This window comes from Camelus bactrianus, chromosome 6 (assembly GCF_048773025.1).
Source record: "Camelus bactrianus isolate YW-2024 breed Bactrian camel chromosome 6, ASM4877302v1, whole genome shotgun sequence".
Classification (NCBI taxonomy): domain Eukaryota; kingdom Metazoa; phylum Chordata; class Mammalia; order Artiodactyla; family Camelidae; genus Camelus; species Camelus bactrianus.
The window spans coordinates 54,845,412-54,872,006 of NC_133544.1; the positions used below are offsets into that span (position 1 = coordinate 54,845,412).

Consider the following 26,595-nt stretch of genomic DNA (forward strand, 5'->3'; position numbering starts at 1 on the left):
CTGTCTCTGGGGACTTGCCAGAGAGTCATGTCTATACCATGCGACCCTGACCCCCTCCTCTGTTAGTCATAACTGATTTGTTCAGGTCATTTGTTTGAGCCCAGCTGGACCAACCAGATTATCTTGTCTAAGACTATGGAATCTTAAAACAGAAACAAAGGAAACAGGAGATGTTAGTTGCTAAGCTACAAAAATAGCAGGATGAGCCCAGAAACTCTTGTTTTCATGTCTTGGGAACTGCTGTGGTTCTTGCAGTTCTGAGGTGTCACTGTTCAAGTCTTTCTTACATTTTTTAAGATTGCTAACATCCTTTCAAGTAAATTCCTTTTTGTCTTAAGCTAGCCAGCATTGGTTTCAAGAGAACCTTAATTAATACTACTGAAAAATATAGGTAGGACCACACAGGATTCTGTTTATCATTTCAGTTATTTGCTAGACTGTATGAGAATGTCCCCCACAATTCTAGGTCTCACTATTAGCTGGAAATGTTGTTACCTGAACTGGGGCCCACTGTGACATGGAAACCCAGATGTACATTATCAATAACTCCTGGTTACTAAAGCCTCTGATACAGACTGAACATCTAAATTAAAGCAAATAAATAATCAACCTTTGTTTATAGATAATTAGAACCCAAATGAATGAAGTGATTCATTGCTAACATTAGAAACATTACTACTTTGGGGGCACTGACATCTTCCCATTTAACTGGTTTTAAAAGACGAATGACCATTTGCTCTGGGAAAACAAGCATCATCTCAACCAGCTAAATTCAAACAACAGATTCTTGAATTTAAACATATTTTGGGAGCAAAAATTATAATTGAGACACAAGTGGAATCCTCTTATGACTTGGCCATGTCTTTTTAGATGCAATATTTGATTTTTAAAAAATTTGGCTGTCTTCTGAGATCATCTCACTACCTGAAGTTGCAAGTCTTGATAGAGGCAGTCCCTTCCAATTTGGTGAAGGCAGCAGTGAAAATGGAAGTCTGAAGATGCATCTTTACAGCTGGAAAGGGCTGCCTGGAGTGATAGCAGAAGGAGAAAGGGAGCCAGCACAACACGCCTGCTGCTGTCACTTCAGTGGAGGAAAAACAGCACTGGAAAATGCTGGGAGAGGCATCACGAGCTACAAGCTTGATGTGCTTTCATCATTTATTTCTGAATCCAGACAAGTGTCTCCTACATGTTTACCTAGAACCTCTGTGATCTTAGTTCTGAATGGCTTAATCTATTTTTAAAGCGTATCCAAATGTGATTAAGATAATTCTTGCATTCCTTTACTCTTTCTATTTAAAAATTAAAGTGCTTCTAGTAATAGATATCTCTGCCAGTACAGCCAAGAGGATCCCCTACAAATGCTCCCTGAATGGAAAAAAAAAAAATCTGAACCTGAGATTCAAATATCTAATTCTCCATATTTAAAACCCCTTCTTAGACAGTCTCTGTTTAAAATCTAGTGATTTAGATGCAGACTTCTATCTTCTTAATTGTATTGTTGGACATATATTAGACATAATCTGTAAGACTCTCAACATGGTATCATATATTCGGTATTTTTTTATTGTACTAAATTTCAGGGCTAATTTAAGTTTAAACTCTTTATTTTAGAAAATCAGTAACAGCAACTAATTAGCACATCTCATTCTGGATGTATTTGCCAACCAATTTCAGAGACTCATTTGCCTGTTAAGAGATTTTATTGAACACCAGCACCAAAGACTCTCCTTTTTTTCTAGTAAACAGCTCATGCTTATTATCTTATTACAGGAATGCCACTGGTTAAATCAGGCTCTGAATATAAATAGCCATATTACTGCCATCAGGCATCAATGTTTATTTAGTGGCTGTGAGTCATGCATACCTCTTTGATCGGGTTTGGAATGAGCCGTTGCAGTTTTTGTTCAAAAAGGTTATTTGCAAAGGCTACAGAAGTATCAGTTAGATTAAACATGAAATTAATCAGCGTGGAATTTTATCAGCCATTTCTGCCACGAAACACGAGGCGTCAAGAGCATGTGCAAATGAGGGCTGAACATAATGAAGCTGGGGAACAGCTTAGTAGGGAGATGGGGAAGGACTCCAAGAGGTCTACCATGCTCAAGGAAGAAAGATGGAGGGAGGGAGGGAGGGAGGAAGGAAGGGAGGAATAAAGGAAGGAAGGGAACATTGAAGCCCTAGTGGATCACATGGAACTCCTTGGCAGTTTCACATAGTCCAGTATGAGGACTGCAAGTCAGGGGACCTGAGTTAGCCTGAGCTCTACCCTGCCCTGCTCAGTGATCTTTGGAAAACTATTTAATGCATAACACACTACACAGCATACATGCGTTACAAAGCATACATATACTATATTAATAATATTAATAAACTTGCACAAAAGCAGAGGAAAGCATATTTTTCACCTCAACATTTCTTTAGACTAAAAATATCAGAGAGAGATTGACCCAAGATAGCTGTCATATAGTTTTTGTTGATGAAACTATTGGTGGAGATGTGGCCCTTTAACTGAAGGGCTCACTTAAACTGGGTCCATTCATTTATTCAACATTTAGTGGATACTCCAGCTTGTGAGGCACATGTTCTAAGAAAGGACTGTGAATAATTATAACATACCATGTTTAGTACTGTGATGATTACACTGTAAATTCCTGGTGACCTCATTCTCAACTGGGGCTTCATCACTGCTTAGCAATTCTATGGCATTCCACTGGGTGATCCTCTCAGCCATTGTCCTCAGAGCCTATTTTTAATATTTGCCACTGTCTTCATGCCTCCATCTCCCAGCTTCCAGTTTCTCTTAACTCCTCTGTAGATGGTCTAGCTTTCCCTACAGTGAAAATAAGTTTTATGTTCACACTGATTCTCTCCTTCTCCCTCATTCTTATCCCAGGGTATGTCTTTCCTCTTATAATAGACAATTTTTCTACTTATGATTTGGATCCCAGTTCTTCTCAAGGTGCTTTTTTCATCCAGAATCTTCCATTTTCCCCTCTCAACTAGCTCTTTTTCATCAGCAGATAAAAATGCTTAGTCTTTCCAAATTAAAAGAAAAATCCTCCTTTGAAGAACTACAAAAACAATTGGAAAACAAGGAATAAAATGTCAATAAGTACATACCTATCAATAATTATTTTAAATGTCAGTGGATTAAATGGTCTCTGATCAAAAGACACAGAGTGGTAAATTAGATTAAAAAATAAGAACCTACAATATGCTGCTTATAAGAAACTCACTTCAGGGTGAAAGACACACAAAGACTGAAATTGAGGAGATGGAAAAACAGATTTCATGCAAATGGAAACAAAAAGAAAATGGAGGTAGCAATACTCATATCAGACTAAATAGACTTTAAAACAAAGGCCATAAAGAAAGAAAAAGAAGGACACTATATTATGATAAGGGGATCAATACAAGAAGAAGAAATTATACTCATTAACATATGTGCACCCAATAGAGGAGCTCCTCAATATATTTTTAAAAATACCAAATTTTTATACAGACATAAAGGGAGAAATTGACAGGAATACAATAATAGTAGGATATTTTAACACCCCAGTGACATGAATGGACAGATTATCCAGACAGAAAATCAGTAAGGCAACAGAGCTCCTTAATGACACAATAGTTGGACTTAATTGATATCTACATGCACTCTACCACGGAGCTATATCAGGAAGGCTTGTACCACTATGAACTTTCCTCTTAGAACTGCTTTTGCTGCATCCCATAGATTTTGTAAGGTTTTGTTTACAAATGTTACACAATCTTTGTATTTTATAAGGTTTTATAAACCCAGAATACACATTCTTTTCAAGCACATGTGGAATATTCCTTAGGATAGACCATACACTAGATTAAAAAACAAGCCTCAATAAATTTAAGAGGATAAAAATTATTTCTAGCATCTTTTCTGATCACAACTGTATGAAACTAGAAATCACCCACAGAAAGAAAAACAGAAAAGATAAATGCAGGGAGTCTAAACTAAAAACAAAAACAAAAACAAAAAAACAATGGATGAATGATAAAATCAAAGAAGGTATCAGAAAATACCTTGAGGCAATCAACAATAAAAATAAAACCTTACAAAATGTATGGGATACAGCAAAAGCAGTTCTAAGAGGAAAGTTCATAGCGATACAAGCCTTCTTCAAGAAACAAGAAAAATCTCAAATAAACAACCTAATGCAACACCTAAAAGAATTAGAGTAAGAAAAAACAAAACCTAAAATCAGTAAAAGGAAGGAAATACTAATGATCACAGAGGAAGAAAATAAAATAGAGATCAGAAAAAAGAAAAGATCAGTAAAACCAAGAGCTGGTTTTTGAAAAGATAAACAGAATCAATAAACCTCTAGCCAGGGTCACCAAGAAGAAAAGATAGGACCCAAATAAAATAAGAAATGAAATAGGAGAAATAACAACTGATACCACAGAAATACAAAAAATTACAAGAGAATACTATGAACAGTTATATGCCAACAAATTGGACAACCTAGCAGAAATGGACAAGTTTCTAGAAACATACAGGCTGGCAAAACTGAGTCAAGAAGAAACAGATAATTTAAATAGACCAATCACTAGAAGTGAAATAGAATCTGTAATAATAATAATAATAATAATAATAATAATAATAATAATAATAATAATAATAATAATAATAATAAAAAAAACTCCCTGTAAACAAAAGTCCAGGACCAGATGGCTTCACTAGGAAATTCTACCAAACATACCAAGAAGAACTTATACCTATCCTTCTCAAACTATACCCAAATGTTGAAGAGGAGGGAATACTCCCAAATTCATTCTATGAAGCCACCATCAATCACCTTGACAGCAAAACCAGACAGACACTACAAAGAAGAAAAGGAAAGAAAACTACAGGCCAGTGTCTTTGATGAATATAGATGCAACAATCCTCAACAAAATATTATCAAACTGAATCCAACAATGCATAAAAAGGATCATACAATATGATCAAGCTGGATTCATTCTAGGGTCACAAGGATGGTTCAACATATGCAAATCAATGAATGCAATACACCACGTTACTAAAGTAAAGACAAAACCCACATGATCATCTAAATAGATGTAGAAAAGCATTTGACAAAATTCAACAACCATTCATGATAAACACTGTCACCAAAGTGGGGTAAAGGGAACCTATCTCAACATAATAAAAGTCATTTATGACAAACCCACAGCCTACATAATACTCAGCAGTGACAGGCTGAACGTGTTCCTGTTAAACTCAGGAACAAGACAAGAATGCCTACTCTTACTGCTTCTAGTCAACACAGTGTTGGAAGTCCTAGCCACAAAAATCAGACAAGAAAAAGAAATAAAAGGGATCCAAATTGGAAGGGAAGAGGTAAAACTGTCACTATTTGCAGATAACATGGTATTCTATATAGAGAACCCTAAAGTCTCCACACAAAAACTATTAGAACTAATAAATGAATTCAGCAAGGTAGCAGGTTACAGGATTAATATACAGAAATCTGTTGCATTTCTTTACACTAATGATGAAATACTAGAAAGTTAAAAAGCAATCTCATTTAAAATTATGTCAAAAGAAAAAAAAAAACACCTAGCAATAAACTTAACCAAGGAGGTAAAAGATCTATATGCTGAAAACTATAAAACATTGATAAAGGAAACTGAAGGTGATTTAAAGAAATAGAAATACATCCCATGCTCTTGGATTGGAAGAAGTAATAATGTTAAAATGGCCATACTACCTAAAGCAATCTACAGATTTAATGTGATCCCTATCAAAGTATCCAGGACATTTTTCACAGAACTGGAACAAATAATCCTAAAAATTTATATGGAATCACAAAAGAGCCAGAATTGCCAAAGTTATACTGAAGAAAAAGAACAAAGCTGGAGGCATAACCCTCCCAGACTTCAGACAATATTACAGAGCTACAGTAATCAAAACAGCATGGTATTGGCAGAAAAACAGACATATGGATCAATAGAACAGAATAGAGAGCCCAGAAATAAATCCACACACCTATGGTCAATTAATCTCCGACAAAGGAGGCAAGAATATACAATGGAGAAAAGAGTCTCTTCTTGGGTGATCTTGGGAAAGCTGGACAGCAGCATGTAAATCAATGAAGTTAGAATACTCCCTCACACCATATACAAAATAAACTCAAAATGGCTCAACGACTTAAACATAAGACAAAACACCATAAACCTGCTAGAAGAGAACATAGGCAAAGTATTCTCTGATATAAACCATAGCCATATTCTCTTAGGGCACTCTACCAAGGCAATAGAAATAAAAGGAAAAATAAATCAGACTTAGTTAAAACTTTTGCACAGCAAAGGAAACCATAAACAAAACAAAAAGACAACTGATGAAATGGAAGAAAATATTTGCAAACAATGCTACTGACAAAGGGTTAATATCCAAAATATACAAGTTGCTCATGCGACTCAATATCGAAAAAACAACCCAATCAAAAGATGGGCAGAAGACCTAAAAAGACATTTCTCTGAAGAAGACATACAGATAGCCAACAGTCATATAACAAGATGCTCATATTGCTAATTAATTATTGGAGAAATGCAAATCAAAACCACAATGACATATCATCTCACACTGGTCAGAATGGCTATCATCAAAAAAACCTACAAATAATAAATGCTGGAGAAGGTGTAGAGAAAAGGCAACCCTCCTTCAGTGTTTGTGGGAATGTAAATTGGTGCAGCCACTATGGAATACAGTATGCACGGTCCTTAAAAAACTAAAAATAGAGCTACCATATGATCCAGCAATCCCACTCTTGGGTATATATCTGGAAAAAAAACCTCTTGATTTGATAAGATACATGCACCCCAAAATTCATAGCAGAACTATTTACAATAGCTAAGATATGGAAACAACCCAAGTGCCCACAACAGGTGATTGGCTTAAAATATTACACATATATAAATATATGGACTATTATTCAAACATCAAAAGAATGAAATATTGCTATTTGCAGCAACATGGATGGACTTAGAGACCAACATGTTTAGTGAAGTAAGTCAGATATCACTTATATGTGAATCCAAAAAACAATACAAATGAATCTGTATGGAAAACAGAAACAGACTCACAGACATAGAAAACAAATTTATGGTTACCAAAGGGGAAAGGGACGTGGGGGGAGGGATAAATCAGGAATATGGGATTAACAGATACAAACTACTAGACATGAAATAGATCAGCAACAAGGATTTGCTGTATAGTACAGGGAATTATATTTGATATATTGTAATAACCTATAATGGAAAATAGTCTGAAAAAACATATATAAAACTGATCACTTTGCTGTACACCTGAAACTAACACAATATTGTAAATCAAATATACTTCAAAAACAAAATCTTCCTTTGACAGTACCCTTCTTCAGGAATCTTCCTTCTTTGTCACAGACAAGCTTATTGAAAGAATGTCCACCTAGAATTCTCCCTCCCTCAGGTTTCACTGCATGTTGGCTCAGAGACTCTGACGGAGAGATTTGCATGCAGGTTGTGTATTGGGGGGCACTCTTAGAAACCACCCTGGGAGTGGGGTGAAGGAAGCCGGATTGGCAACATAGATCGACAGTGGCATCATCCAATTCTAAGGTACTCCTGAGCTGGGGTGGCCTTTCAGAAATGACCTGAACCAGGCAAAGGGGAGAGAGGCCTTTGTAACCCCACATCAATCTGTCATTGGCTGCACAGGGTAGGCACAGAAACCTGGGCAAGGCAGCTTCCTTTGCTAAAGGGTCATTCCTGGAGAGGGATTTGGCCATGGGACACCAGCAGGCAACAGTTCTGGCAGCTGGGGGAACGTGTGCTTCATTCCTAGAGGAGTTCCTGGGTGGCGCAGCCTCGTGCTCATGGCCTGCTCGCTCCCCAGCCGTCTCTGACCTGGCGTGTTTTCTCTCTTTCTCTCTCCTCTCTCTCTCTCCAGACTCCATCTGCATTCAACTGCCTATTGGGGACTTCCATCTGGACATCTCTGAAGAGCCAATTAAACATACTCAAAATGGAACTTCTATCACTTTTACCCCTCCACTCACTCCTTCCTTAGGGTTCTTTGTCTTGGGAAATGAAAGATAGGAGGTAACTTGTGAGATAAAGTCCCTCTCCTTTCACTCTTTTGTGGATTGCTTCAGGGTATGTTTGTCCTTTGCAGCCCATCTAAGGAGCCTTGCGTGCTGAATAAACATACTACAGAGCAACCTGCTGGCTCCCTGTTCTCCTGTAGTGAGCCAGCAGCCCGCGTGGCCATGCAGCCCGCTGTCCCTGCACAGCTGTCTGCTCCCCTCTTCCTCACTCTCAACTTGCTACCACGTCAATTGTTATGACCTGAACTCTGGTCTCAGGACTGGCTTTTTGAGGACTTGGGAAAAGATAACCACTTTTTCCCCGATGTGCTATTTCCAAGAAGTTATAACAATTCTAACTTCTAAGTAACTCTTCGATTTTTCCTTCCCTCAACATCTCCACTGGCAGCACCCTAAATCAGGCACCACAAAGTGCACCTGGGTCATGGGATTAGCCTCTTGGCTGGTCTCCGGGTTTGCCCCCCGACAAGCTGTTTGCCACTCAGTACCCTGACCCAGAGTAAGAGCAGGTGTATCACAGGGTGCCGCATATTGTAATTGGACTACCTTAAGAAACACGGACATGCTAAGATAAGAATTTTTCCTAGATTGTGGTAACCCACACAGCACTTTCTTTCTTCTTCTATGCTGTTGTTCTAAGATTTCATGGGATTTTAGCAGGTTTAAATGAGTAGTACACGTGAAACATTTACAGCTGTGCTAGGAACATGCTCAGCACAAAGGAAGTTTTAGCGATCACATAATCATAATTTCATGATTTTTTTTCTGTTTCCTTTCCCCTATCTCCTGAGGGTTAAAATAGTTTAAAAATATTTATTTCAATATTGAGTAAATTCCATTTTCTATTTCTAGCACTCCTAGGAAACAAAGTATAATTGAAATCTAAGTGGTCATCAACCTAAAAATTGGCATGGTCAAGGTGAATTATTTAGTGTCTGTGCAATGTATTTTTGTGGATACAAAATAGAATTTAATCCTTGAGATTTTAAAATGATTATTCAACTTAGAAAAGTGAAAAAGGAAAAATAAATCTAGTTTTTCTTAAGCTTTCAAGTTCAAATTGCAATTCTTATTTTAGAAATAAATATAATAAATCCAGGGAGTTATTTGATTGACTAGCTGAACAGACCAAATTCCCTTAAACAGTTTGTCCTGTTTACATCTTAATTTGTGAAATTCCCTTCAATGTTTTAGGCTGCGTTTATAATTGACTGTATCTGATTTTCTGAAGCACTTTTACTGCCTAACCTACCTACCCAAATCTTCCCGTTCTAATAAATCTAATTAAATTAATGAATGTGGTCCCTCTCAAGTTAATCATGTCCATTCCAATTTTGTTTACATACTTTGCATAATTCTCTTTATCTTTCAACTGAAGATCTAAGTCTAAAATAAATTAGTCAATTATACATTTGAAATTAGAATTAAAGCCCAAATCTATCAAATTTCCTAAAATCTCTTAAACACTCTCAGCACTTAAAATATTAAATATACACAGATCATTCCTAAAGGTATGAAAAAACCATTAATAGCATGGTTTGGTTCCTTTCATCATGTCTATATTTAATTTTCAACATTCCAGAGTTGACAGATAGCTTTTACCATCTCAAGCAAGTTGGGGTTGCTTTTGGCCAAGAGTTTTGGCCAGGATACAGTTGTAAGGTCTCAATGCCAGGGTGCCCCATCTGTGCACTGAAGGAGATGCTGAGCACCTTTTAAATAGTCACAGTGATAACAAGGGACTCCTTGTTCATGCCCTACAAACGGGACTATTTTCACAGCTGACCTTCTGGTTTCAAATTAGATCATTATACAATTCTTTCTTCTGACTTGAGCCTGTAGCTCCGGCTAGTTTACCTCCTGATTGGAGTTAATTAATCTATTTACCACTGATTAATTTGAAATTTATTTTCCATTTACTTCTCACGTTTGAATATTGGCCACAATCCTAAGGATATTTATACTATCAGGCACATTCTAGTCATTTGTGGGAAAGGAAAAGAAAAATATATTAAGCATAATTTATGTGCTATACACATGTTAGTGTGTGTGTGTGTGTGTGTGTGTGTGTGTATATATATATATAAAATATATAATTTTATTTACTCTTTCACAGCTGTATGATGTAGGCACAATGATGTCCATTTGATAGATGAGGAAACTGAGGCTCAGAAAATTAAGTAGCTAGTAAGTTGCAGAGCAGGGATACAAGTCTAGTTGTGACACTGTAACCCACAGACTGTACTCTCTGGGGAACTTCATGTAAGCCCCCTGAGATTTCTAACTAGGAAACAAGCTTGGTCACATGGGCAGAAGCCTCTTGGGGTTGTCTTTTAAAAAAATTATTTTTCCTGCTATCTTCCTGTAACAAAGCAGTCATGAATGGTTTGGGGTCATGGCTATGAGTTGGACATTTGACACTTGCTCTTCCCTTCTGCGAGGGATCAGACGTTAGTGGGCCAACTGGTGACCTCACAGACAGAAGCCTGAGGGCTTCCAGATAGGAGACTAGAATTCTTTATGACAGTGTCTTGCCTGAGGTTGCTGCTGGGTCTCAGCGTTTCTCCTGTTACCCAGCCTGTAATTCTCAAGCTCCACACAAAAGCCAATAACAATACCTGGCAGTTTTGACTGTTGGCTAGGGGGATTTCCGGGTGATTTCTTTTTTCCCTCTTTCTTTCCTTCCTTCCTTTGTCCCTCCCTCCCTCCTTTTCATTCCACCACAGTTCAATTATCAAGTCAGAAAAATTTGAAATTGACATAATGCTCTTATCTAATCAACAGACCTTTAGAACCCCTTTCAGAGATCAGAAAATGATCAGCAGAGGAGGCTGTGTGTTCTGCAGTGGTTTGCCTCCTCTGTCTACATCCTCAGGGTGAGTCACAGGTCTTGTCTTAGGGAAAGACCAGAGGGAGTGAGGCCATGAGATTCCAGGCCAGTGTCAGCAGCACCGATCCCTGTGTGTGCATCCTGGGAGAGACGGTTATGTCATAGAACGAACCAGCGACCTGAGGCCTGTGGGAGAGCTTACAGAGTATCTGGACTCAAACAATCTAACCTCACTTATAGGCAGGAAAAGGAGACCCACAGAGATAGTAGCTTGTTCAGTCACAAACTTAGTTCCAATCAGTTTTACATAATGTTACTTTAAACTAATAAGTCTTTTCAAAAATAATCCATGTTGAAATACATGCATTCAAATGGCTGTCATCCTGGCCAGCTGTATACCTATTTCTAGCAAGTGCCATGGCTAGAACTTTTCTGCAATTCTGTTATCAAAGGGAAGCTTTAAGTTTGCTCTGGCTGGTTTCTGTATTGCTTCATTCCTTTATTTAAATAATACTAACTATTAAATACTAAATAATACTAACTATTTTTCTGATTTTTTTTTTAGACTTGAGTCCTACACACATTCTTCTATCAGCACAGGTTCATTTGTTTTGTTTTTAAAATAGATCTGTGTAAATAATTAGGTTTGGTTTTCTTTAGTTACATTCTAGTTTGAAGGATACACCCTAATTAACTTAATTGGACTCCTATGTTTCCTAAGCTTCCTAGAGAACCCATTTCTACTCATATTAGTCCAATCTATTATGTTAGTGTTCCCAAACTGATAATCACGGCAGGTACTTCTTAGACATACATATTCAAACACCCCACCGCTTCCTCAACCAGACTCTCCACATGAATGGAAATCTGAAATTTTAACAATTTAACATGGATGCAAATTTTGGAAAATGATGATTCTGTGTTAGTTTTGGGAGTTTAACTCTCTGCTGGCAGCTTCATCCCAAATCCTCTTACATGTGGATTATCCCCAGGCTCTAAGGGCAATGCCAAGAAAACTTTTTGGTCTATGGCCGAATCATTGGAATAAATATACAGCTTCCTACCACAGGCAGTTCATCAACAGGCAGGTATCTACTTTGAAAGGGAGAGAGCGCCTCAGGATGACTAGGGATGTGTGTGCCACCAGGTCACAGTACTTTATAGAGACAGCCGTTCTGCAGGAAATGCAGGAGGCGGTGTGTGGTCAGGTCTCCACGCTGCCATTTCAGAGTTGGATGGCAAAGGCAGTCATTCCTTCAGTCATCATGATCGGTTGACTAGAGCACTTGATCAAGCACCAGGGCTGATTCAGTGACACCAACAAGTCTGGTGCTGTTCTGAACAGACCAACATCCTGGTTGGGACTCCTTGTCATCCCGATTGCTTTCTATTCCTACCATCAGGGCTATCTTCTTCAGCCTCTTATGAACTTACTCTTTTGATTTCCGTCTCTTATCTTGGAACATCTTGCCCTTCCTTCTTTAACAGTTAAAATTTAATAAATGCGGTTATTAGAGTGAGTGATCGCTTTGTGCAAGGCACCATGGGGTGGCGGACCAGGATGGAAAGCTGCTAAGAAAAACAAATACTTACTCAGCCAAGTTGTTGAGGCTATAAAAATGCTTAAGCAACAGTTCCTGCTCTAAAGGAACTTAAGTTCACTAGGGGGATAAAACAAATAAATAACTATGAAAACTTGGCAATGGGAACAGCCAAGGAAAGACAGGTATAAAGCAAGCATTTTTGTTGCAGTAATTAAAACAGTTTGGTACTGATGTAGGAATAGATACATTAATGAAACAGAATTGTGAACATAGACATAGACCCAAACATATAAAAATAATTAATATTTGATACTAGCCTCATTTCAGATTGGTAGGGAAAATACAGATTATTCTATAAATTATACTAGGACAACTGGCAGGGCTTCTGGAAAATAAATTAAGCTGAATCCTTAACCTCACTCCTACATCAAATTAATTCTAAATGTATTTAAATGAAAAAAAATTAAGCCATAAATATATTAGAGGAAATACAAGTAAGTCTTTCTAATTTTAATTATTCAGGCTTTCCCAAGGGTAAAAAAGCCCTAGCAACCTTTTAAAAGGGTGATTTTCACTATGTAAACATCTAAAACATACCATAAGCAAAGCTGAAGACCAGTGACAATGGGAAAAATACTTGGATCACATATGACAAAGGGCTGACATGCATAATATCCAGAGAGCTCTTACAAGTCAACAGAAAGATAAAGAACTCAATAGAGGGATGAAAAGAGACATGAATTGGGAATTTATAAAAGAAGAATTACAAATGGCCAGTATGCAAATAAAAATACAATTCAGTAGTCACAGAAATGCAAATTAGAGTGCTGTTTTCACGTATTTGGTTGAAAAAAATACATTTTTTAATTGGTAAAATGCCCGGTAAGATTTGCTATGAATGAAGTATATATTGGTATATACTTTCAGGAATGACTTGGCAACACTTGTTTAAAATGGAAATGTGGGTTCTTTGTGATTCAGAAATTTTATATTTATAAAATTACAGGTTTACTCAAATAACTGCACAGGTGTATGTACAAGGTCATTCACTGCAGCACTGTTAATTATATGAAATACTGGCATCAATCAAGAAGGTTAAATAGATTATAGCATATCCATGATAGGGTGCTCTGATCTGATGAGATCTGTGATGGGTAGTTGCTTAATTGAATTTTTTTAAATGGGGAAATCATAAAAACTGATACATATATCCCTTAAACATAAAATTTTCACAGAAAGTATCTAAATTTGAACTATTCATTAATCTTTGATGCTAAGACAAGTCTTCTTCTTTGAGTAACGGGTTTGCTGAATTGAGTTCTACTCATGTTTCTTGCATAAGCCGCTCCTGCAGTGTCTCTGCTCGCCTTCCCAACCTTGTCTTCTCCTTTCCTTCCACCTTTCTCACACTGGCCTCCTCTGTTGCTCCAGGGGCTAAACTTTTTCCCGTGGCACAGCCTCTGCACTAGTTATCCTCCCTTCGTTACTTTTCCTGCCTCTTTGCATGGGTGGCTTTTTTCCTTTTCAAAAATTTTTTAAAAATTAAATTATTGAAGTCTAATTGATGCACAATTATACATCAATGCATATGTACATTATATAGGTTACAGGTGTACAATAGTGATTCACAATTTTTAAAGATTATATTCCCTTTATACTTACTATAGGTGCTTTTGATGCACAGCAAAGTTTGAGAACCACTGCTCTAGAACAGTTTGACTAAAACATGGGGTTTATGCAGGGTTGATAGGATTAAATAAAGTGGTAAGGGAAATTTAGGACTGCATTGTCATGACAGGGCAATATATTAAATTTTAACGTAGTGAGTACCCTCTGTGTTGTTGGTTTGTCTTTACTTCTCTCAATATAATCAAGAAAAAGAAAAGAAAACGTCTTCCTCTCTCTCTGCAATTTGAATTCTAGACACGCTGGTTGGTGGCTGGGAAGTAGGTGTGGGTGGAGTTAACCATGTTAGGATTTTTCAGGCCAGGGAGAGATGTGTTACTCTAAGGACACTCCTGATTACCCCTGTCTTTACCCTCATCAGCAATACCCTTGCCCCGTACACAGTGATTGTTATTTTGAATAACATTTTTAAAGCATGGTTTTAGATTTACAGAAAAATGCAAAGATAGTACAGAGAGTTCCCATATGCCACCACACTCAGTTTCCCCTATTATTAACATCTTATACTTGGGTGGCACATTTGTCAACATTAATAAGCTGATATTGATACACTGTTATTAACTAAAGACCATTAGATTTCATTAGTGTTTATGTCATGTCCTGTCTTCTGTCCCAGGATCCCATCCAGGACACCACATTACATTTGGTCACCATGTCTCCTGAGGCTCCCTTAGCCTGTGACCGTTTCTCAGACTTCCCTTGTTTTTGATGACCTTGATGGTTTTGAGGACTGGTTGGGCATTTCATAGAATGTCTCTCAACTTGGATGTGTCTGATATTTTCCTCACAGTTAAACTGGGGTTATGCTTCTGGGGAAGAAGATGGCAGAGGTTAACTGCCATTTTCATCACATCTGATCCAGGGCACGTACTATCAACGTGATTTATCACTGTTGAGGTGGACCTTGCCCTGGAACCTCAGCTAGGGTAGCTATAGAAGGAACGTGGATTTATGAACTGTGACGCAGGCAGGGTTTTCAGAACCTGACGTTAGATTTTGGGAGGATGGTAGGAGTGAGAGGAGAAGGAGAGGGAGGAGCCAGTGGTGCCCTGTGCCAGGAGCCTCCCTACAAACCCAGCCCAACCCTGGGGAGAGGGCAGGGAGGAGTGTCAGGCTGGGGAGACCTGGGGAAAATGTCTGGGCATCTCTGCTCAGGACGGGGCCAAGGGTGGGGGATTTTCTGTCTTGCTATGGGCGGAGCTGCTGGCTTTCTAGACAATGGGGTTTACCCAACAGATCATTGAGACTCCCTGCAGCAGCATCCTCTTCCTGAACAAACAGGGCAGCTTGGAAAAGCACAAATGTGATAACTCAAGCCACATTCACCCTGGCTGGGTAAACACTGCCTGGGAATCAGACATTGTTTTCCCCAACTTTTCTTCGGTACCAGGTCCTGTGGGGAGGTGATTTTTCTCATGGCAGCCACACCCCGGGTCGTTCTCTATTAGTCACAGCACATGCTTCCCTCTGCCTGGTTATGTTCCCCTGACGTTCTGCACGTCCCACCATCCAGCTGGACGTGTTTACCCCTCCCCAGGGCTAGTTGGACTGAACAGCATCTCGTGCAACCCGTTCTAAAGGAGCAGCTGGGAACCGGGTTTAAATTGGGGATTTTCAGCATGGCCGAGTTAAAACTCCCTTAGACACTTTTGTTGATGGGTGCCAGGGAGGGACAAGGAATTCTTAGTGAGTTTCATTTAAATCAAAAGTTCCTTCTGCTTCCTTCAGAAGTTGCTGGTGTCCAAGTGATTTTTTTTTTTTTTTTAATGTAAGAGCATCCTCTTTGGAGGTGAGGGCTTTCAGTGGATCATTTTGGCTAGTAAGAAACAAAACCACAACTGGTTCTTTAAGGGGAGGAATGGCGTTCTTCAAACAACTGTGCCTAGGCCTAAAACTCTCTTAGAATGTCAACATCAATTTCAGTCCCCCATGATGGAGACAAGGGCTTTCATCCTTTTTTATGCAGCTTTTAACCCTTTATTAGGATAAAGGACAGTCATAGGATAAGAAAAAATCTCTTTCAAACAGGCTCTGTTATCAAGACTCTTATTCCTGAGGAGATGTACACCTGGCCACCCTGACGGAGGGCTCCCGTTCTGTCCTCCCCACACGGCCGTGATCCCCACTTCGTAAAAGAGGAAACAGAGGCTCAGGGAGGTTGAGAAACTAGCTCCAAATCATAGTTGGCAACTTGAGTCTAGGTCTGAGTGACCACAAAGCCTTGACTCTTGACCACTCCATCAGGCTGCTCCCAAAGAGGGCAACACCCATAAAGTGCCCTCTGCAGAGGCTGGGAGGGCAGGCACTCGCAGATGGGAGTTGGATACGCTTTTCCCTGCCACCTTTACCATGCACTTGCCATCTGACATTCAATAGCTTACTTAAATTTTCCGTATTGTAGGTGACATACTTGTGGAGCATGGCGCCCTCTCTCAGGGGTTCTTTCATCATCCAGGGTCTCATCCACTAGGATACTGTATTTTAGGGAGGATGAAGATTAAAAGAGGAAGCTGCAAAGCACAGGTCTCAGCAACACCACACCCAGGGAAGGCCCAGCCCAGAAAGCTTGCGTCCCTGGCACACCAGAGGCGCCTGCTCCCGCCCCAGGATGCAGTTAGAACAGAGGGGGCTTGGGAACAGAGCTCTGTCCTTTATTGGGCCCAAAGGTTCTGGGCATGCAAACCTAGCTTTACCTAAGACATGCCCTCCAGGCCCACCCTTTCCATAACTTTCTAGCACTTTCACCGCAAGGCTGTAATTATTTTTAATTTGAATTTACAGAAAAGTACTAATGAGAAAGGAATGGTCACCTGTACTCCTGCAACCCAGGATTAGCCAGTGTTGACATATTTATTTCTGGTTTTATGTTACATATCCACACCTTAAAAAAACCCAAAACACAGGATATATCAGCACGTTATTTGAAACAATTAGTACAATATGGAATAAACTAAATTAAATAAACGAAACCATTTCAAATCCTAATTCCTCTTCCTCTATCCCGAGTTACCTTTAAGTTTGTGTATACTCTTCGAGCACTTAAAAAAATACATAACATGTGTCAAATATATAGAAATTTTTGCATGCATCCTCTATATAAATGTCATCATGTTGTGTGTATCATTTTGCAACTGTTTTTCATTCAACATATTTTTGAGATCAATTTCTTTGCACATAGATGTAATTTATTCCTTTTAATAGTTCTAATAGTACTCCATTGTATGAATGTAGCACATTTTATTTATGAATAAATACATTTGAATTTTCAATTTTTCACTGTTATGAACAATTTTAAAATAGACATACTTGTATTCAGGACTCCCACGCTACAAAACTCTGGAAAGTTCCATTCACATCTGTACACAGGTACACAGTCTGCCTTGCTGTACTTGGCCCTGCCTGGGTCTCCTTCATTCATTCTTTCAACCATATTTATTGAGCACCTGGTGAACCCAGGGCATTGTTCAAGGACTTTGCTTGTATTAATGTGTTTAGTTCTCTGAAAAGCCTGAAAAAGTACAGTTTTCACCATTTTCATTTTTCAAACGAGGAAAATGATTAGGGGCAGGAACAGTCAATCAGTTGGTTAAGGTCACCTAGCCTGTAAGTTGCAGAGCTAGCATGGCCTCTTGGACAGCCTGGCTCCTGAGTCCCAGTGCTGAACCATTGCATCAAGTCTCCCTTAAGTTTAACTCCATTTAGCTGATGTCCCCCTCTCAACTGTAAACCCCTGAGAGCAGGGGCCATGGGAGCCACTTATGTTGCATCTCCAGTGTCCAGATGTGTTGACCTCCATTAGGGGCTCAGTAATGTTCTGTTCTTCACTTTACTCATTGCTCAATGCTCCTTTCCTAATTAACTCTTCCTCTCGCCTTCCTCATGTATCTCTTTCCCTTCCTAAGCATACTTCTCCTGTCTCCCTCCCCATAACATGCCTACCCCTCGCACGGCTTTGAAAAAGTGACATAGGCACATCACAGATAAATGAAGAGGAAAGCTTTCTAACGTACTCTAATTTGGGAAAGACTGTTTTACCAAAGGGCAAAGGAGGACTTGGAATTTTTTTCTGTCCTCAGGAGGTCCAGTCTTGCAACTCTGTAGGTCTACAGCTGAACAGGAGGCCCTGCTCTGTTCACACGTTCAGTCGAAAGTACTTCTAATTCAGTCCTTCAGCGGTCAGACACGTAGGCAACTTTCTTTTATAAAGTCAGTTGTAAAGAAACAGGTGCAGGTTTGAGGAAATGCAGGTCGACTCGAGTAAGTCCCTGCTGCATGTGAGATGAAACTGATAAGGGACTCTCCCTCCTTAATTTATTGGCTTCAGCATCCCAACCCTCCCTAGTCTGCCCTGGGCACGACCCCAGCTGAAGCCCAGCCTCTTTCTCCTACCCCCCTATCACTAGAGGAAGGCAGGGGCCCATCAGGTCTGGCCAAACGTGCGGCTCGAAGTGGGAAAGCACACACAGGGACAAGGACAAGGTCGAGTTCCCGCGGAGGGGAGCCCACCCCCATGTGGCTTTCAAGGGGGCTCCCGGGGGCCGCGCGAGCCCAGACGCCCCTTCCTCCGGCCCACACGGGATGCCCTGGGCGACCAGCGGCGGGCGCGCTGAGCCGGCGGTACGTGCAGGCGGCCGGCGCGGTCGAGGGCACCCACCCCGGTTTAGGGCTGCGGTCGAACGCGCTGACTCACGCTCTCGCTACGTGAGCGGCGAGCCGGGACGGGCCGGGAGGGACGCCAAGCCGGGGCCGCCGCCCTCCCGCGCGGTTATTTATTTATTTGGGGGGCAGCTTTGCGCGCAGGCGCCGCGCGCTGGGTGTCCGCCCGGCCGCCGCCCGCCCGCGGGGGACTTCATCCCCCGCCCCGCAGCTCGCTGGCGATTTTGATCGTTTTTTACGACTTGCTGGCCACTGCGGGGCTGTGATCTTTGATCCACAGCGATGCGCCCGGGGATTTCTGCTAGGCATGGGTAGCCAGAGTCACATTAGGTCTGCACTGGCGCACGGGCACTTCGGGCTAACCTCTCCTTGCTCCTGGGGGACTTCACCGGGTCCCGGCTTCTGGGTTTGCACTTTATAGCATCTTAAGTAAAGAGCCATCTAGTAGTCCACGTGCTCTCTCCCACCGTTTTTGTCACAGTTGATCCCTAAACAACGCTGTGACATGGAAAGGATGGGAAGGGCAGGTGTCCTTCAATCCATTTGACAGATGAGGAAATCAAAGCTTGTGTTTAGTTATTTTATCTGTTGACGAGAGGAAGAGTTACCATAACTTTTACATATAGAAATACTTAGATCTTGGATAATAAATTTTAGTGCTGGCGTAACCTATTGTAGCGACATCTCCCATTCTCCTGTGTTCCTGGAAAGACAAGTTAAAGAGGAAGAAAGGGGGATGGAAGGAGAGTTTGTATAAATAGGTGTGAAATCTCACTGTCTTTACAGCTCTGTTGCCTTTTGGTAGATTTAAATGGACACAGCTGAGCTTACAGTAAGACCAGTGTTCGTGGAATAACTTGCCAGTTCTCAACTCCGAGTGGGTCCTTGGATGCTTGCCATGGACCATGGTCCTGCTGGTGCCATGGACACGAGTTGGTAGGCCTGCGTGAGTCCTGATGCCCTGGTTACTGCCAGTGATTCAGGGCAGGGCTGCTGACATCGCCAGACTTCTTTCTCACTTCGGGTTGCTGTGGGGCTTGAGATGAGAATGTACATGGAGTTTCCTTAACTACCAGGGCCATAGAAATGAAACGTGGGCTTTATTTCCTTGGTCATACAAGACCAGGGGTGGGGAGTAAGTGACACTGTCCACTGAGAAAAGTCTATGTCACTCTCGTTTGCTCATCTTGGGTAAACCATGGAGAGCGCAGTTTCTATCGAGTCAGCAGGAGCAAGAATGAGATTACTTCTCATGGAAATTCTGCCTTTAGACACAGGGTCCTAGATTACAGGAACTTGACCGCAAACACAGAGCTAAGCCATTTGTAGAGTACTTTTCAGTTTTGCTTATTTTGGGGGTTGTTTTTCTTTTGGTTTCTTTCTTTTTTTTGGAGGGGTAGGGGGTTTCCCAGACTCTAGATTCTAAAATTAACAGTGCTCTTATAAAAACAAACTAAAATATAAAGAGAAAACCCCTTTATAATCCAATATTCATGTACCAATAATGTTAGTGTATCAATTATGTTTCTAAGTATTTTAAAAATACACTTTAATATAATTGAGACCACCATCTATGTTATTTTATATTATTTACCTTGCTGAACATTATATATGGTTTCCCATGTTATCAAGCCTTTTATTGTCAATTTTTTGAATGTATTTTTTTCAACAGCTTCCCTATTGTTGAAAGTTTAGGTTGTTTCCTTTTTGTTTTTTGTTTTTTGGGGTTTTTTTGGTTAAGCAGTACTGCAGTGAATATCTTTGTGTATAAATATGTGATCACTTTATTTATTATCTCCTTAGCATGGGTTTCCTGAAGTGGAATTTTTAGGTCAAATAATATAAACATGTTCATGAAGAGATCACATCGCTAAGTGGCAATTTCCTTGAGTGCAGGGACTGTATCTGCCTTTGTTACTATAGCATGGCCAGCATCCAGTGTAGAGTTGGTTCTTAATGCTCACTGTTGAATCAGTGAATGAATAAAAAGAAAATTTTTCACTTACAGCAGAAGTTGCCTAAGAAATATCAAAATTAAAGATTAGATTTCATCCCACCTGGTTCTGACCCACTGAGGCTAATAGAAGACTATGAACTTTGAGGGACATGCCCCCCCCCCCAACCCTAGGACCTAACTGAAGACTCTTCTCACCAATGAGTAATGGGACTCCTTTAAACCAATTGCCCACCCAGAGCACCAGTTTTCAGTGCTTAATTAGAATAACCACTAGGCACTCCTACTCCGTAGTACTTAAAAGCAAAAACAAGTCCCTCCTACCCACCATCCCGACTTTTTCTCCTTCAGGGAAACTGCAGATTTCTCCGTTGGTGTGTGTTCCCTTGACTAGTAAATTAGTAGGCTCAGCCATGATTTAAAACAAACAAACCAACCAAAAAACCTCTGATGATCTTGATCTTTATTCTTTGACAGATGAATATTGCCAAATTGAAATACATAAAATGTGTAGCAATCTACATTCTATCACCAGTTTCTTAATGTGTTTGTTTCATTGCTCCTTTACTAATGTTGGGTATTATTGTTTTCATAACCTTTGTTATTTAATGGATTGCAGTGTGAGATCTTTTTTTGCCTATTAAATGAGCTAGACTGAACTTTTTAATACAGATGCTGTGATTATCTGTTTATGTTGTTATTTATTTATCTATTGAGATCTTAATGATTAAAAAAAAAATCCTTTTGCATGAACCTTTTATTCACCTAAGGATAAACAGAGTAAATTCCTCATAATATTTTTAAAGTGAAGCAATGCCAGGAGGATCCTGATGCAATACATTATTTTGATGTATTAAAATTTTGAAGTAATTGTATGTCTAAATCACTTATTGCTAGAGGTGATCTTAGATGGCATGGGTGCTTTGCAGCCACTGGGATGATCTAAGTAGAGGCTATTTGGTCCCCTGGAAGGGAATGAAACATCTAATGAGAGGCTGGACTAGGGATCTTTAAGTTCCCTTAAATTCTTGAAATGTTACAATTTTACTCCTTGTCCCAGGCTATAAGCCTAATAAGGGTTTGCGGGCTAGTTTTCTATTACTCTGTAAGATCAGCTGGATCCTGTAAGAACCAAAGGATGATTTCCTGAGTCTATTGCCTTTCTTTATAGTTTTCGAGAAAAAGTCAAGAGTGGTTGAAGAGTGTGAATGTGCTCTGCACTGCAGCCATTTCCCGGCCCTGTGGGGCTTTATTTGCCAGAGATAAACATGCATTTCTACCAGAAAGTTTTTACATGAAGAACATTGATTCTGTGACCCTTTTTGAATTCAACTTTTGGTCTCTTTTATGCAATAAAATTCTATAAACTTATATTTATATGTTTATTCTTTATTAAATATTGTTCATTATTATAGATTATTACATGTTACATACCCATAACTATGCATGGCTGTGCAGAAAAACCATGTGTACTTTATTTTATGGTAAGTTAGGGAATTTAAAAAAAAAAACATTATTATTGCTTATGTAGTTTTCAGTTGTGTGCCAACTTTAGAACTACCTCCAACATAAAAATCAGCTCCACTGTGATGTCTGTATAGATTTCTATCATGAATGTGCTTGATTGCTGAGTGCTGACACAGCATAAATGATGTAGATCTCATATATGCATTTATTATATAATACGAGAGCTGTGTATATTCTGACAACTCTTATATTTCCCTTCCTGGAATGCTTATTACCACTGTAACTGCATAGTCACCAGTCTTCCCTGTAGACTACAAGTTTTTTAAGGAAAGGGAGTAAGTGGGACTTAATCTCATTCTATCCCTAGTAGTTTATATTCTATAAAATCTATAAAATCTTGGCATTCTATGAAATCCTTGTTGAATTGCATTAAATGTAATAAATTACGTGTAAAAGCTAACCATGAAAATGTACAAGAGGTTATGGATGTAGCGTGTATTTTGAGAAAGCTGGCTAGGGACCCTCTGGGCATGCTTTGGGTTATGATTTGGAGGAAGCTAAATGATGTACGCACCTGCTAGGCACTAGGCGCTAAACTAGCACATCTCATGCGTTACTTTATTTAATCCTCACAAGGACTCTTTGAGAGTGTTTTGTGTTTTAGTTTGTTTTTACAGAGGAGGATTCCATGGTTTAGAGAGGTTGATTAACTTTGTCAATTAGTAAATGGTAGAACTGGAATTTGCTCCAACTTCACGCTGGCTTGAAAATCCAGGCTCTTTTCTCTTGACCAGGCTGACTGCAGTCAGCAGCCCAGTCTGGATTGGGGCAGAGCTGGGGCATGGTGGGTGGGGGGTGCGTGTGTTGATTTAGAAAGGACTTGGTTCCAACATCCTAGATGAATTTTGTCTTTGAATCTCTCCTCTCCAACATCCTTTCCACTGCTCTGTGCCCTCTGCCTCAACTTTCCTGACCCTCTCAAGAGCCCAGTGCCTTCCTGATGCCTCCGCTGCAAAGAGCCCCCTTCAGGCTTTCTCTTCTGAACAAGTCATGTACTCTCTCCTCACTGTCCAGCTCTCGTCCCTAGCATCCTCCTTCCATTTACTCTGATAAACTCTTCTGGAAAAAGGATGGGATAATCATTATGTTTCCCTGCTTCCTCATGTGCTCTGTTCCATACAGATGCTAGTTGTAGGGGTTTTAAAGTTGACAGGGAGGCATTTAGGCAAAAGGATATTTTGTCTCTTCAAATAAAATCATAGGAGGCAGTCGCTTCCTCTCTGAGCAGGGCACAAAGGGCCCTCAGATCTCAGGGACAATAATAAGAACAAATATTCCATTTGTTCAGTAAATCCATGTGAAGGCCTATGGTGTACTGCTGTTCTAGGTGCTTAATGTACATTAACTCTTTTCATCCTCCTAATGCCCCCGTGAGGTAGCTGCTAATGTTGCCCAGACAGGTGAGCAGAGAGCTGGGGCTAGAGCCCTGTAGGTTTGCCTCTTGAGCCTGAGGACACTCAGATCAGTAGGAGCAGGTGGGGAAGCAAGAGGAGAAGGGGAGCGGGAGGAGAAGGTGGGAGAGAGGGTAAGAGAAGAAGAGAAGCTTTTAACAACGGTGGCTTAGGAATCTGAGATGAAACAAAAAATAGGATTAGCCCTTGAACTGTTTTGAAATCCTTTAAGGAGGTCATTGAGAGCAATTCGAATGAGCACCTGTGCCAAGGGGTGTGGCCAATGATTTAGGCAGGGTCTGCGTGAACGTGTTTTCCAAAGGATGGGGATACCTCTGGGCAGGGATCTGCCACTCTCTAGTTGATAACAGGCAGTTTATTATTGGGTGGAACTCTCTGGAAGTATGGCCAGCCAGGAGGGAATGCAGAGGGAGTCTACCAAGGGGCGCTGTGGGGAAGGTTCCAGGCTGGGAGTGTGAGCCAGAGGGAGGGAGGAAATGAGCTTTTCCCAGTGGGCGGATCACCCCCAGATGGAAAGCCAAATGTGGGCCTCCAAGCGCCTGTGGACCACAGAGGGGCCTGGTGTGAGTGGGAATCCTAAAGCTAGCATCATTCCAGGGCCGAGTGGGTGTGGATTCCCAGGAAGCTTCCTCATTGTTACAAAGCTCATTATAAGTTACTGAGTTCTAAGCAGTGTTAATTCCCCCAAAGTGAGTGTTTCTGGTAAAAAAGATTTAGGAGGTGCAGGAGAAGCCTTTTCCTGGGTAAGTGGCTAAAGGCAGGCAGCCAGGCTCCCATCAGCATTCTCTGCTGGGCGATCGACTGTCCTGGTTTGCCTGGAACTATCCCAATTTTTAAACTGAAAATACAACCCCCCTTCAAAGCACTCAGGACTCTGCTCCCACGTTACCCCCTGAGAGAGGCCTACCCTGACCATGATCTGAGCTAACATCCCACCCTGTCCCCAGTGGTCCAGTCCTACCCCTTATCCTGAGAACACGTATTCCCTGAAATCATCTTGCTTATGAATTCATTGTCTCTTCTCCTATAAGCTCCAGGAAGATAGGAACTTTGGCCTGTTGGCTCTTGTAGTCCCAGCCCATAGGACAAAGCTGGGCACAAGAAGGTGCTCATTAAATATCTGTTGAATGAATGAGCTCCCCCCACCCCACCCGGTTTCCAGTGCTGTGCTCAGCTCTGGATGTACAACCATGAGTCAAACCAGAAATGGTCCTTGCACTCAAGATGCATGTTTGGTGGAGAGGAGAGACAGTAATGACATATTTTCACTTCAACAAGTAAAATTACAACTGGTATGAGTGCAGAGATGATTAGGGGGACCCAAAGGAGAGGTACTGGTGCTTTGGGAAGGTATGATGCTGGGTGGAGCCAGTGAAGGCTGGCCCACGGAAGTGATGATTGGATTGAATCTGAAGGTTGGAGGGAAAAATACTGTCTAGGCAGAGGGAACTGCACATCCAAAAGCCCTGTGGCAGAATGGAGTGGGGTTGTTTGGAGAACCACTATCAGGCCCTCTGGTCAATATATGGAAAGTAAAGGGACTCCAACCATGTGGGCTAATGGTGTTCCCCCAAACAAGCCCACTCCATTCTGCCACAGGGCATTTGCACATGCCATTCCCACTTCCTAGACAAGAGGACTCATGGGACACAGTGAGGCCAGGCTGGAGAGGCAGGCATAGCCAGGCCATCAGGTCCTTGGGCATGGGAGACCTAGCTGAGGATTTGGCTATTTTTCTTTTCCTCCCAAATGATGGAAAATCATTGAAAGGTTTTAAGCAGGATGTGTGTGTGTGTGTGTGTGTGTGTGTGTGTGTGTGTGTGACAGACATGATTAATCTCTCGTATTTTGAAGGGAGCATTTGGTAGATTCTCATGGTTTCTCCATCCTAGTGGCTAAATGGTTAAAAATCATCAGGGAGAGGACAATTAAAATATTCATAAGGCTCATGGCCTTAGTTCTTTTCTTCTTCTGTGTGCTGATGAACTAAATTCCCGTGGACTTAATAAGGGCAGAAGAATGGGGAATAAAACGTGTAGCCCAGTGGTTTTTGAGGCGTTGGTCTTCAGGGAAGAACCTACAACCGAGCAGCCATTGTATTCAAAGCACTGTTCTAGGCTCTGTGGGAAGAAGGAAACAACATGAATGTTCTTCCCCCTGAGGCACCTTAGGTGTCTAACGAGAGGCACGCAAATGAAAAAGGCATGGGACAGACCCAGAAACAAGTTCAACGAGAGCCACTTCCTAGAGTTACCCAGGCCTGTGTTAACATACAGCCTCCCCGAGAGAGCAAGGTCCGCGTCTGAATCGCCCACGTTCCTCTCACGGACGTCAGCCCAGTGTCTGGCCCAGGAGAGGGGCCGAATGAATGAAGCTGAGCCTGATCTAAGGAGAGAAGAGCAATTAGTCAGTCAGCAAGTCAGGCCTCTTGCAACCCTTCCATTAGAAAAAGCACTTCTAAAAGAATGCAGGTTGCACGAGGACAGAGTTTTGTGTCCATTTTTTGGTGGTTCACTGCTGTGTCCCCAGTGCCTCGTATATTGTCACTCAGTACTATTTAAAAAAAATTTCCATCTTGTTTATAATCTCTTTTTATTAAACTAAGAGTCTCTGTTTTAGTTGTTTTTTGGGGGTGGAGATTAGGTTTATTTATTTATGTATTTTTAATGGAGGTACTGGCGGTTGAACCCAGGACCTTGTACATGCTAAGCATGTGCTCTACCACTGAGCTATACCCTTCCCCCCCAGTGCTATTTGTTGAATAAATGAATTTATCAGCTTAGGTGAGAACCTCTGGAGTGGTCAGGTGACTTAATGAGGAATTGGTTAAGTAAAGGAATGGTCCCATCAAATGATGGGTTAC

The 26,595-nt window shown here is 40.7% G+C and overlaps 1 long non-coding RNA gene across 1 annotated transcript in view; it reads left to right on the forward strand.

The window, feature by feature from the left end:
- The window catches only part of LOC105075240 (uncharacterized), a 331,910-nt gene that overhangs the window by 302,639 nt on the left and 2,676 nt on the right, over positions 1–26,595 (forward strand). The window lies entirely within an intron of this gene.